At 31.0% G+C, this 15,244-nt stretch overlaps 2 long non-coding RNA genes and 1 pseudogene across 2 annotated transcripts; all 3 read left to right on the forward strand.

Moving 5' to 3' along the window:
* The window catches only part of LOC123896246, a 172,330-nt pseudogene that overhangs the window by 131,832 nt on the left and 25,254 nt on the right, over positions 1–15,244 (forward strand).
* Positions 1,286–3,682, forward strand: LOC123898818. The gene is made up of 5 exons (XR_006805440.1): positions 1,286–1,388; positions 1,578–1,654; positions 2,095–2,177; positions 3,006–3,217; positions 3,459–3,682. It is a non-coding gene; the product is annotated as an uncharacterized LOC123898818 (long non-coding RNA).
* LOC123898819 lies at positions 4,928–6,271 on the forward strand. The gene is made up of 3 exons (XR_006805441.1): positions 4,928–4,953; positions 5,245–5,309; positions 5,945–6,271. It is a non-coding gene; the product is annotated as an uncharacterized LOC123898819 (long non-coding RNA).

Below are 15,244 nucleotides of genomic sequence, written 5' to 3' on the forward strand. Positions count from 1 at the left end.
TTCCGCCGAAAGACTTAATTGTCCTATGAAATCTTTCTTATTTGATTAATGATAATTGATTATCCAAGAAATATGCAACCACATTATAACCATTAACGTGAGTCAAAGATGTGAGTCAAAAATTTGTTCCAAATTATAATATTGCTAGATGCTTAACACTTTGATGACATAATTTTAATCACAATTGATTGATATATATGCTTTAGTGGTTGAAAGACTTTATTCTAAGTAAGTGATAAGTGATCCGGGTTCGATTCCCATGATTGACAAATTTCTAATTATTTTTAATAAAGCTATGTGAAAAAGTTTTCGCCTAAACTGCAAAGAAAATTAGAGTTAACTTAGTTGCATATATATATAATTCCTAGATAGTTCTCCTACTATCCATCTTAACCCTAATCCACATCACCCACTTACATCCAATTAAATCACACAATAATGCCACATCACTTCTTTATATTATATCATTCTCATCTCTATTTTTTTTGTTTCCACATCACTTCCTTATATTATATCATTCTCATCTCTATTTTTTTGTTTTTATATTATATCAATCTCATAATAAATAATAAAGAATTATGCTTCTCCAATTATCCAAAAATTGATGTCACAAGATGTTACATTTTTCTACATTATTATAACATTCCTTAGTGACAATGAAGATATATCATTTTTATAATACTTATTGATACTTATTGTTATAATACTTATACGAATATATATAGATTCCTTAGTGACAATGAAGATGAACATAGTTGGATTCTCTTTCAACATTTATCCCATTTAAATGTCAACCGTTTTCATAGAAACAACAAAGAGTTTATAATTTAGTCACACGAAAAAATACGAAGAGTGTATACATTATTGACTTAATTACATTATAATTGTATAGAAGAGTGAAGGTTATGCAAAAAGTTAGGTTATTGGATTGAAATATATAACCATTATCGTTATCATATTTCATTCAATTTTGATGGTCCGTACTCATTCTCTATACATATAAGAATATATATATTGGTTGGAGGAAGTGATAAGTACATCGCTTTTATATTATTATTATTATTATTATTATTATTATTATTTTCATTTTATAATACTTATTGTTACAATTTATACGAATAATTTTTCAACATTATAATATAAAATACAACATAACACCTGTGCATCGCACGGGTGTGAGACTAGTGTGGCTTGAAATGTAAATAGTTTATAACCAAAAGGTGGTATGATAGAGTCGGTAGACACTAGATTGTACCTAATCAATTTCTTCATTGTCAATAAATATAGATAGTTGGATGAACGTGCACAAAAAAGAATGGGCTGCATGCTGCTTCAAAATCCTCTTATGAAACAAAGATTTCGCCGCATGATCCAGAGAATGCAGGCATGTTTGTTTTCTCATTCCTTCTTTTCTTTATTTAAGGTTTATTATTTAGAATTAGAATAAATGAATCTTATTTTTAAATATATTGATTTGTAGATTAATGATTACAAATAAAATTTGATTTGATATTTTATTTTAATTTATGAAATTCTCTTTTGAAACATAATAGTGTGGTTTTGTTTACAAATTCCAGGTTTAATCTACATATTGTGTTTTACTATCTGATCCAATAGACAAGGGAACATAATTGCTTGATTATTGAAAGAAGAGGTATGATTATAATGATTGTTCATTCAAATTTATGTATATCTTTGTGTATCGGTGTATTTGGATTATGAATCATTGAGATTTTATAGTTCTTTTGTTGTTACTATTTTTTTTTATGTAAATATCTCAGTGTCCATCTTAAAATCATGTTACTTGAGAAAGATGGACATTTTTAATAATCTATATATGTAGACTGACATTTTTAATCTATATATGTAGACTATGAGGATGTAAGTTGAGTAAATGACATAGTGAATATGATATTTTTAGCAGTTGAAATACAACATAAGAATTCAGATGTTTCTTCCATTGATTTGTTTTTTCTAATTTGCCACATGCTATATATTTGAACTTATTACCCCATTATGGTATACTTGAAAGTCATCCTTTAGAAGACTTTGAATTTCGAACATCAACATCTCTGATATTTGCATTTTACGCAGTCATCTCTCTGATTGGCACGAAGAAAGCTAAGCAATATCGAGAGATGGTAAGTCGCTAAGAGAATCTGCTCAAGATGGTCATGGTGAGTGACAAATCGATGAAACTAATTACATTATGAATCGGAAAGCTATAAGATTGATAAAAGAAGGTATGATTAGAAAAATAGGAAACTAAGAATGTTATTTGCAAGTTTTTTCTTTAAATTATAGTTTGGTTTTGAAAGAACCTCCAATTACTTTCTTAATTGGCTATCATTGTTTAATTGAAAATTGATTCAAATTCCATGAGTGGTGGTCTTAATTGGCATAACTTGATTTCTCACCCTTACAATCTTTAGCTATAGAGGGGTTTCGTTCTTCTTTTCATCTATGAATAGTTTTATTGAAACTTTGATTTTTGTTAGTTGTTCAACTTATGTAACTCACATAGATGGTGGGATAAGGTTTAATTATTGTTTTTGCAAAATGTCGAGTGCCATGTATGATTAATTTTTTATCCACGTATTTCTAAAATGCACATTTTGTGTCAATGTATGATTGTTTTCGTCTTTATTGTTCAGGATTTTTATGATATTTTTTTTTATGGAATTATATGTGGATGGCATCCAATGGATTGTAACTAATTTCAACGGGATGAACTGATTTTGTGATCAAATGATTTTATCATTGGTTATAAAATTTGTTTTCAAACTGTCACCGCTAGGCACTTGCTCTTGGCGATCGATTGACCACGACTTTGCAGAATATTTATTTTATCTATTTAACCTGCTCGCTCAAGTTGTAGCCCAAGTATAGTGACGTAAATGATTAATAAATTTCATATTATTTTTTGTTCCTTCATATACTTATATGCTTTTTTTTCCTTTACTTGGTTAATATGTTTTCTGAATTCTTAGCTGATCTAAATGCAGAGTTCACTTCAGAAAATCAGGGAATGTCAGCAGATGTTATCCTAAAGCATTTTTGGCAACAGAAGAAGAACTTCTTGCTCTGGTAAAGAAGCAATCGCAGCACAAACCACAACTAGCTTCTCCTTTTCCTTGCCGTTGTCACCTTGCTCCGTCTTATTCCTCAAATCGTGATAATCACAGAGCAGTCGCTGTTGTCCTTGCTATATCGGACGGTACAAAAAGTGACAATCGATGTTTTCGCTTTCATTTTTATATTGTTATTGTTCTTCAGTTTTTGTTTTTGTGAAGTATGAAAGAAACTGGGTTCTTGCCTTTGTTCTTGATTTTTTTGTTTCATGCATTTGTTTTTATTCTTTCAACCACAATCTTTTTAGTTCTTGCCACTCTAATTTCAGTTTTACGAGTGTTTGGAGAATGATTGTAATGTGATGTTAAATGGATTGTTTTTTACAGTATGTGTAGTGAAGGGAAATTAGTGGATGGTGCAGCAAGGGGCTGATGGTTAGGAATGAGGTGGAAACAAAATTATTCAAGAACACAGGGGAATAGAGTTACAAGTTGAGGCATTATGTTTGAGGATACTTTTATAAGACAATTAAGGGAAGACCATTTGAGGATTATGTTTTTTTTTTTTTTTTACGGGAAATGCTATTTAGCCTTTCATGCTCACATCTCAATTTATCGTAATTTGATTTAATTACTCATATTGATTAAGCTTAACTTATTTTGCTTATTTGATGTTGTCTTGATGGTATTGCAACTTGCTATTTTGATTATGCATAATGCTGTCACACTCACTATTTTGCCTCTTCAAAAGAAATCCAAACTGCACTCCATCCTAAAAAATTGATTAGGTATGCACATGGTGGCCGAATTCAATTATTTTAGAGGATCGTCTTTCACCTTCTCTACTAGATATGTTAATCATCGGGGTATTATTTCTATTATTATATTTCTCTTTCATTTCCCTTAACAGACTTCTAAATGTGATTTCTATCTTCATTAATGGAGTTCACTATGCAGGTCCCAACTATAAATATTCAGAACATACTAACATTGTTTGCTCTGAATTTTATAACTCACTCTCAAAAGGCTCCCATACTCCCTTCCAATAATTTTCTGGAGGATTTTGATGAGGATAACAACGGAGTCGTCTATCCTATCAAGAACCAGGTGACAAGTTTTCTAAGTTGACGTGTTTCTTTTTTGTTACCGACTCTAGAGTTTTTTCCTGAATTTGTTCATTGTTTATGGGTCTTTAAACTAAGGGGGTGAACATGTAGTATGTGCAAAATGATTGAAAGTCAAATATTTCATTTATGGTATATATTGCCTCTCTGGTATTGTTTGTGCACCAATGAATTTTGCACCTCAAATAGTTGAAGGAATGTCTTGAGTGGCCTACGATTAATTGTAAAAAGGTGGTTACAGAAAGTTCTTTGGATAAATTAATGAGTGGCCTAGGATTAATAGTCAGTATTGCATTTACTCCTTATTAAAAGTCCAGCTATTACATTACTCACCACAAAATCTAATTGAAAAATAAAAGTCCCTTATTTTGAATTTTCTTCTTTCTGTACACACATTCTCAAAACCCTATTATCCTGCTTCAGTGCTTCTCACGCCGTCTCCCTTCTCATGCCGTCTTTCTCAAATGATCTCCTTCTCTTGCCATTGTCCGCTTACACCATATTTGTCCTCAAATCGTCGTAGTCTTCAAATTGCAACACCATACTCCTCTTCACGCAGCACAGAACCGTCAAACAATCTCACATCGTCCCCTTCATGCTAAAAACTCATTTGGGATTGTTTTCTTTTACATTCACATGTATAATGCTAAAAGAAGTTCTCTTTTATAATCCAAAATTTGACCATTTCATCTATTCATTTAAGGTCATTGAATTTTTTCTATTCATTTATGCAGATTTATTCAAACATAATTGAAGCGGTGCGTTCAATTTGTTTTCCTTTTAGAACTTTTGTTTATGTATGTATCCATTAAATCTTTGAGCTATAACCATTTATATGGTTATTTGCAATCTTTTCAAAATGGCTATGATTGTGCTTGATGATATTTCAGATGAAAAAGCCAAGGATATTATGGTCTTTTCTACCAGCAACTATGCTGCTTTTATTTGGATGTATAATATTTTAGAGGATATGCTTGATTTGAATCATATGGCTTTATGGTTTTATTTTGTGTGTTTTGCATTCATGACTTTTGTTATTATATATTCAGATTTACCAATGACTAAGAAGTAGGAAAGCTTCACTTCATCGGTTCTTGGAGAAAAGGAAGAATAGGTAAGCCATATATCTCTCAATCAAATGATGAAAATCTTAATGTATTTGATTGTTTGATATTTTGTCAATAAAATTCACTTATTGAAAATAAAAAAACTCAAATCTCAAGACAGTTAGAAATAAAGTCTAGAATCTAGATGGGCTTTTTAGTAAAGATCAATGATATAAACACTAGACACAACACTAACACGAACATGTCGATGCTGGTAATAATAATTTGAAGAAAATAATTAAATATAATTACATGGACACTTGACACATGTCAGACAACAGACACAGATTCGACTAGAAGTGTTAGTGCTACACAGATTAAGATAAGTGGTTTTGTAGGATTGAATTTGATATAGAACCTATCGTGACATAAGAGCTTATCCTATATTCATCGGGGTTTGTGAAGTTGGGTTAGTCTCAAACCTAAGTAGAGTGATAGATTATAACAGTCTCAAGCTATATATGACTGTGTTTCTACAGAATTGTTGATAGGGCACCATATCAAACAACTTATCCAGCAATAATCATTAATAAGACAATTGATAAATCCATGGCATGGCTCTCCCTGACACCGTAATTACAACACAAATCTGAGGGTAACTCCACCTCAGTGTTATTTTAACTAATTTTGTTTTGCTGGACAGACTCCAACATTTTACAGGCTTCTCTGCTACCCTTTTGTTGTTTCTCTATGAAGTGGATCAATTAGATCAGATGTGTGTTTCTCTATTTTTGTAAGACCGAGTCCTATGCTCAAAAATATCTATACATATTTGTGAATGTTGTGGTGCGTTCTTATTAGTACCATATTTAAGAGTGTATTTCTGATTGACCCCAAAAACAATGTACTTATAGTTATTTACACTCATTATATGTGAGTGACTCTATTTAGTATTATTGTTATAGTAAATGTCCTCAATATCATTCTTCTGATATTAATTGCTTCATCAACATGAGTTTTATATTTTCGCTCTCATAACTAGGATTGTTCATGATTCGACTTAAGAAGGAAGATCAAACCGAGTTGAACCATTATAACAATTTGGTAAAACCGAGTTGAATTGGTATAAGAATTAGGTACATTGATTTTGAGTTTTTTGGTATTAACCTTCTTTTTAAATTATAGCTACCAAACAATAGTACAAGTAATATCATAATAATTATTTGAGCATTATAAATTCACTATAATATATCTTTTGTGTAGGTGAAGTTTCGGATTGAAAGTTATTATTTGAATTGTGTTAAGTTATTTTTATAATTAAACTTAATTTAAATGTATATTTGATCTCTATATTTTCATCAAAGTAAAATTTACGTTCTCCGTTCTAAAATTGATATTTTGGTCCAAAATTAAATTTTATTTGGAATTATAAGTCATTGTTTATTTATACGCATTTTAATTTGTATGCAAATTAAAAACTAACATTTTTAAAGACAAAACTATTCGGTGTGACTTATTAAGCATTTTTTTATTTGATAATTATAAAAAAAATAATATTAAAATATTTATTTTTGTAGTTTTATTTTTACCCGTGCTTGGCACGGGTCCGGATATTAGTACTAGTATGTTTTTACGCTAATATGAAAAAGGGTATAAATTGAAAATTGAAAATATGTTTTTACGCTGCTAAAAATTAACGTGTAATCAAGTATACTTAGGGTTAAACAACTCACTGCCAAAAAAATATAATAATTCTTTTCTATTTTTTTTGACAATAAAACTATAATAATTCTAATAGCTACGAATTCTCATTTTTGTTAAATTGACCCATTTAATTATCTATGAAATGTTGCGCAAAAGGAAATCGATGGTGGTTAATTTTTGTGTGCATAAGGATGAATAGATGATACTAATTGTGGTTAGGGGTGGCAAAGTGGGCATGCCCGCCCCGTTTAGGCCCGCCCCGTTTAAGCCCGCCCAAAAGCGGGGCGGGGCGGGGCGGGGCAACTTAGGTGTCCGGGCTCAACAACTCAAGCCCGCCCGTTTATTGGTGGGTTGGCGGGTTGGCGGGCCGGCCCGCCAAATACTTTTTTTTTTTAACTATTTGAATTATAACTTCACAATTCTTACCTCCTAGTTGATGTTAAAAAAAATACTACAAGAAACGTTAATAAGTAATTTCTTACAATTACCCTTAATTAAACTAATAGAAACATCAACTAAGTTAATAAATAATTCATTACAATATAAGATAAAAGGATAAATACTAGCAAGTGATAATTCCCATTTGAAACAAGCAAACAGCCTGTGATGCATCCAGTTCCACCAAAACATGGCTCAAAAAATTACAACTATGTCAATACCAAAAAGTCAAAGACCACAACATAGTTAAGGAAATTCAGGGACACAAAACATAAAAAACTAGCAGCAATTAATTAATCTCAAAAGCTCTCCATCACAAACACTTCATCAATCATCTTCATCATCATCTATGTCATAAACATATGATGCTTCAGTTGATGTCGTAGTGACAGAAGGGAGAAGGAAGAAGAACAAAACAAAAGCGGTGGCTAGATGGAATAGAATGACGGTGGAGTGGATTGAGTATCACGGGGCGAAGTGGAAGAAGGGAGAAAACGGCGGATGAAATGAATGAAACCTAATTTTGGAAGAAGGGAGCATACGGTGGAAGTGAAGTTTTATATGAGAGAACATTGGATTGAGATTTGGGCTTTCATTCCAAGCCCAATTTTCAATTAAAGCAAAAAATTATAAAAAAATTAAAAAGCCCGCGGGCTAACCCGCCCCGCCCCACCCCGCCCCGTTTTTTAGGCGGGTTAGGCGGGGGCGGGCCACCTTAAGGTAGCGAGCCGAAAACCTCAGCCCGGCCCGCCAAAAATGGCGGGTCAAACGGATCGGCCCGGCGGGCCTGGCCCGTTTTGCCACCCCTAATTGTGGTTGTGGTGTGGAGTGAGTGTATTGATTGTGGAAGAACAAGGTTGGTGGGTAGTTGGAGTTGAAGATTATAGGAAAGTGAATGAATGCTAGAAGATGTGAACATAATGTGTACTGGAAAAGATTTTGCACGTTTTTCAACAAGCTCCAATTGAAAATAAAAATTATAGAATTAAGTCATTAACTAATAGAAAACAATTATAATTAGGGTCTTGCTAACGAGTGTCCCCGGGGCACTCTTTAAGCATTCCATTAAAAGAAACTTTTTATTCAAATAATTAAACTTTCCAATTTCCAATGCGTTGACTTTACGTATTTCCATAAAAACTCTATAAAAAAAACTTACTATTTAAGGGCTTAAAGAATGCCCCGGGGGAACTATTTAGCATTTGCCTTATAATTATTAATATAAATAAATGATATAGAAATATAAAAAAAAAGTAACAACAGTATGTTTTTCTGAATTTCGACCAACTTATCGGAGGCCTAGGCGGTCGCTAAGTTTTGGACCAATTTCCAAGACTTGCAGTTTGTATTTTGCGGCGGTTTAGGCCTAAACCGCCGGTAAATAAATGGAACCTTTGCGGCAGTTACGGTCGCCGGTAAGTGGCTGATACGTTTCAAAATTATATTTTTTAATTTTGTGACCGTTTTTCTTCATTTTGCGGCGGCTTAGACGACCACAAACTTACCGGCAGCTAAAACGGCCGGTAAGTGAATATTAAATCCGTCCTAAAATCAATGTATTCTTGTAGTGTGAGTACTAATATAGTATGCATTAATATTTATTAAACAAACCATTGTTAGTTATCAAAAGAATTATCTATTTTCTTAATTTGTCAAGGTCAATATAACGGCTAATACATGCCTAATTAATATATTATAAATGATATTTATTTTTAATTCATTTGTTATGAAAATATGGCCTTTAATGCGAAAATAATATGAGAGCCTTGATAGCAGAATGCATATAGGAATGCCACATGACATTTTTGCTTGAAAAATAGTTCTATTTGATGTATTAGTTTTTTTCAATTTAATTAATTTAATTAAAAAAGATATAAAATAATAATATTATTAAATTTTAATAATGGAAATTAGGAATTTTTTAGAGTGTCACATCAGCACAATGCTTGTCTAGAAGCTACTTAAGCTTCCTTTTACTAGTAATCGGTAGTTGTTTGTCCAATTGTGACTTACGCTGAATTTTGTAGGGAGGATCACAATTCAACCTCACACAATTGCGATCAAGAGAGGACTGAAATCAATTGACTGGACAGGATACTTGCAGTAATATTTTTTTTTGAATAATACTGCTATAAAAAAATTGAGTACTAATAGTAATATAGTATGCATTTATTAAACAAATCATTGTTAGTTATCAAAAGAATTATCTATTTTCATAATTTGTCAAGGTCAATATAACGGCTAATACATGCCTAATTTATACGCTGAATTAATGTGCTTGATTCTGTTGATAATGATATGTATTAATATGGATTAGTGTGAATGACTAAATAAAGGGCTAGGATTATGCAGCAGGATTAGCAGCAGGATTAGCAGCAGCTGAGAATCCAAATCCTTAAATACATGACAAGAGCCTCAACATTTATCATCAACACTAAGAACCAAAATGAATTCATTTTTTGTATTGTGTTTGTTGGGATTAATACTCGATGTGAGTAGTCACGTTGCACATGCCCAAGTCAGGCAAGACTCACCAAGTGATTATGTAAATGCTCACAATGCAGAAAGATCAAAGATTTTTACTTTCAAACCCTCAAACCTTGTTTGGGACAACAAAATTGCTACTTTTGCACAAAACTATGCAAATCAACGCAAGGATTGTAAATTGATCCCCTCGGGCAGCCATTACGGAGAAAATCTCCTGGTGACGGCCAGCTTCATCAGTGGCGCCGATGCAGTGAAATTGTGGGTGGCCGAGGGACCTCACTATAATCACTATTTTAACAAATGTGATGGTGGTGATTGTAGTCATTATACTCAGGTGATGTGGGAAGATTCAAAACGTGTTGGATGTGGTAAAGTTACATGTGATAATGGAGGAACATTCGTTACATGCAATTATGACCCTCCTGGCAACATTCCTGGCCAAACACCATTCTAAGTGCTTTATTGTTCTTAATGTTTTTAAATTTTACAATAAGCTTTATGTTAGTTCATCATATGTAACTTGCATACCAACCTGGTTTATCAGTCTTAGTTGTGTGATATAAAGTTTATGTTTGGATAAACAATGTAATTTGCAACTTATTATTATAAGTGTTTATCATAGAGCGCTTATGAATGAGATATTTTTATTACAAAGATAAAATCAAATCAAATTATTTTCGTATAAACAGTTTTCATAAGCCATCTTATCCGAAAAGCCATTGTTCTTCTTCTACAAAGGAATTTTTGTGGTGTAGGTCGGCCCAGGGCCTCCAGACATAAAATTATGGTGTGACAAAAATTTTAACAAAACAATCAATTAACTTATACTAAAAATAAGATATAAACAATGGAAATCATCTACTATTCATTTCTTAAAAATGAGCTAAAATAATATCATTGTCAATTGTTCCAAGAAAATCTCTTTTTATATAAGTTACAATTCGGTCATTTAACTATTGACCACTCATTTTGTTACATAGTTGACCCTTCACTAAATTCATAGCTGAAAAAACACGTTTCACACTTGCAATTAATTGCTACCGGCAAGACTAATGCCAACATTCAAAAGCTTATAAACTATATCAAATGTGTTGCACTTATTTGTTTTCACAAGTTTTGGAGAAATACTTGTAAATCCTAAAATTTCAACCAACATATATAATATAACATAACATGAAGATAAAATGAAATGATTGAAGCAAATCTAGCAAGCGTAATTTCACCATATTTATCAAATGTGGATCCTTCCCCACTTCTTCTAACACAATAACAAAAAATCCCAAAACTAAGACCCAAAACAAAGAAAAACTACACAACCAAAAAAGACCAACCAACACCAAATTAACAACTCCAGCTAACATCAAATTAACAACCTATATCACAGATATTAGTCATTTATCTTATCTTAATAATATACAAACTCAAACCCATGTTTGGGCAAATTTGCTTATTTGTTCACCTCTAACCACATCCTTACCAAATCATCGTTTTATAATATTATTTCCATTCCATTTTTAGTTTCCTTGCCATGTTGGATGCATTAGTTGGATGCATGAGTTGGATGCAAATTCAAACTTTTGAAGTAAATAAAAGAGTGACTTTTGTCTTTGCCAATTCAAATAAAAATTTTTTACCATTTTAAACTTAGAGGTCCAACTTGGTTGCTTAAATTGGAAGTAAATTTAAATGTTTGAATTTCCCTCTTCTTTTGCTATCCTTGGATCCTATTTGATCCAATATCACAAAGGCCCATTTTGCTTTAAAAAAAAACACTTATATATGAGTAAAAAATTTACACGCGTACAAGTTACAACTCCCTCACATGAGTCAAACAGAAACACGCGAGCCAAATCTGGCAAGCATCTCCCTCCCTCGCGCGATTAAGCAAAACCCTAGCCCCCAATTTATGCAACTCTCTGAACCATGTAGAAGAAGCCAAAATCTCTCTTCTGCACCCATTAACCAAAACGCACAAACCTGTCACTTTCTCAAATGATATATATTATTGGAGAACGGTCCAAGCATGCTCAAATTATATATAGATTTAGACCGATCAAATGATATATATTTGATTGGGGTTCTTTTCGTTTGTGTAGAGTACTATCGGTGTACGTAGAATACCTCTTATACTTTATCCAATTATCAATAAAATCGTTTACCATTAAAAAAGAACACATAACAAAGAATTGGCTAGGCAGTTGATAGTCTTTTTGGGACATAGACGAAATGGCAAGACATTGAAAACTCACGCATCCAAAATGGAGGGACTGATGTTCGAAATTCAATCATGACGTCCGACTTAACAATTTTGAAATTCCTGCTAGTTGAAATAGAATTTATAGACTCAATTCATGGTTTTTGTGAAAATGAGAATGTGCAAATAATTACTTGCTTACTTAATTAATTATAAGAATTTATTTATAGAAATACAAATGAATATAACTAGTACTCCCTCCGGCCTTAGTTATAAGAAAAGTAAATAATTTTTTTTGACCTTAAATATAAACAAAAGTTACCAAATTTAACTCTATTAAATCCTATTGTTCGTAAAATAATCCTCGTTAATTATCCACTTTTTAAGATGATTGCATATTTTCAATACATATTTAATATATTGTAAATGATAATTTAGTAAATACTACAACAACTATTTCAATAAGTGCAAAATAGAAGAATTTTACTTATAAATTAGGCGGGAGAAAATATAGATTTGTGGTTGCAACTTTCAATCAATTATGTGAACAATGTCCAATTAATTTACTAAGATGTAAATATTGACATTTAGGTTACGTCTCTCATTTATGGAGTACATAGAATTGTCGATCAATTTGAATGTATCAGTGCATTAAGTCGTTAAATTGATAAATTAACGATTATTTTTATGAATTAAGCCGATTATTGTATTTTAGAAATAATAATATCACAAGAAAAATCACAATTTCACTGTTTACAAGCAATTCACTAATTTTTTAATAAATAAATTCAATATTGACTATTATAAGGAATAAAAATTCAAAAACCCGTGCGATGCACGGGTGTGATGCGTTGTTTTATATTATAATTGGAGAAATTGAAACAATAAATATTATTAAAATAATAAAATAGAGAATCCGAGATTCAAACTCCAATCATAGCATGGTTGAAGTGTTTTCGCTTAATTAGTCCACAAATAAAAATATCAAATTTATAATTAATTAGAGCTTTTAGTTTTATAAATCTATAAATAGGGGATTCGATGAACTAACTCCTCAATAGTCATTCTTTTTGTTTGCATTAAATAATCGGCTAACAGAAGAACAACGGGATCGGTAATCTGACTCACACCTTGAATTATTTGGAAGTTAATATAGAAGATCACTTAATTGACAAAAAAATGACAAATTAAAATGACAAATTTTAAATGATACATAGGTAATAGATAATTATGTCGGTTTATAATTACCATAGGAATGCTAATTTGAATTACTCCTCACAAAATACCTGCAGATTCGTAAAAGAGAATGAATCATATGAAAAGAAAAATGACACAAATTAATCCGAAGTATTTAGTTTTGAAAAAAAAATCCATGGGTGTAATCATCACAAAAATACCAAAACCACTAAAAGAAAGAGATTAAAACAAAAATTATGAAGAAGAAGAATGATTGTCATCCATCATCTCCAAAAAGAAAATATTACAAAACAATGGTAACAAATAATCACATAATTTGGACAAATGAAGAAAAACATAAAAGTTGCATGAATGAAGATAATATATATATATATATATATATATATATATATATATATATATATATATATATATATATATATATATATATATATATATATATATATATATATATATATGGGGAGGGATCAAATTACACCGGTGTAACTTTAAAAAAATTACACTCATTAATATCCCTTGATTTTATTTTGATCTAGTGGTTATTATAGACTCATATAACTTCAATCATAAATTAAAAACTTTCCTTTTTTTATTTCTTTACCTTCCTTTTTTATTTTCTCCTTTGGTTATTATTTTTCTCTGTTTGGCTTATCATCTATTATTTTTGGGCATACTTTTGTACAATTTATTTTTTGTCCAATTTATTATCATAGGAACATATATGTACTTATATTGCATCGCATGGGTGATTCAATATTAGTGAAGGTATTATGTAAAAAATAATTTAGTTAATGTGAAGGAATGATTTGGTACGAAAGGTGCCTAATTCTTTTAATGAGTAAATGCTTTATTGACCAAGTTTTGAGCAACGTTAGTGATGCTTGTAGCAAGTTGCAAGAAAGAGATTTCGACAGTTTGGCGGAATATGGCGGCACAACAGAAGAGTAAGGTGTAATAAAAACCAAAAAGGAAAGAAAAAGAGGGTAAGAGAAAAAAAAAAAGAGATCTTTTAATTTATTAATATAGAATGTTGTGATTTTATAAGTGACTAATTAATAGCCACTAGATCAAAATAAAATCAAGGGTTGTTAATGAGTGTAATTATTGATCAAATTACACCGGTGTAATTTGATCCCTCCCCTATATATATATATAGGCCTATATATATATATATATATAGGGGTAAGGGATAGACACATTTAAGGAAGAAAAAAAAACTTGAAAAGAGCATATGAAAAGATAATGCATATAAATGGTGCAATATGAAAAGGAAAATGAAACTGATACATAAATGTTGATTGATAGACATTGGAAGAGGGACAAGAATTAAATTAACTAATAAATTGAGTTTTAGAGAGAAATAGAAGTGATGTGGCATGATAGAGTGATTTAATTGGATGTATTGGATGACATGGCTAAATGAAAAAATTTGATTGGTTTAAGTGGATTAGGGTTTAGATAAGCATTAGGATAACTATGTAGGAATTATATATATAGATATCAAATTTTTGACAATTTTGATAAATAATATCTGGTTATTATAATGTTTTTAATGATAGAAAAAATTATTTAATTAAAAAAAATTCATTTACCTATCATTTTAATATCTGATATACCGGTACATTGAAAATTATCAAATGTACCATAAAATTCCCTATATTCCTCCATACTTTTTTTTGACGAATCTATATTCCTCCATACTTCTCTACTTGACTATATATTTCTAGTATTAACTTTAGATATATAATAAATTCTGATTTATATTATATGCAATTGCAATAAAATTTATATGTAATAAAAATGGATTTCTCAAGAAAGAAAAACGACTGTGTGTTCCGAGGTGCGAAGAGGAAGAGATTTGCACGCACGCACACATACGCTCACAGGCACGCACAATTCTTTGAGATTTTGTGTCCTCAACCGCATACTATTGTTCAAGATATTATGTGGAATGTTACTAGGCAAGATCCTCGTATGCCAGCA

This window comes from Trifolium pratense, linkage group LG7 (genome assembly GCF_020283565.1).
Source record: "Trifolium pratense cultivar HEN17-A07 linkage group LG7, ARS_RC_1.1, whole genome shotgun sequence".
NCBI classification, from domain to species: Eukaryota; Viridiplantae; Streptophyta; class Magnoliopsida; order Fabales; family Fabaceae; genus Trifolium; species Trifolium pratense.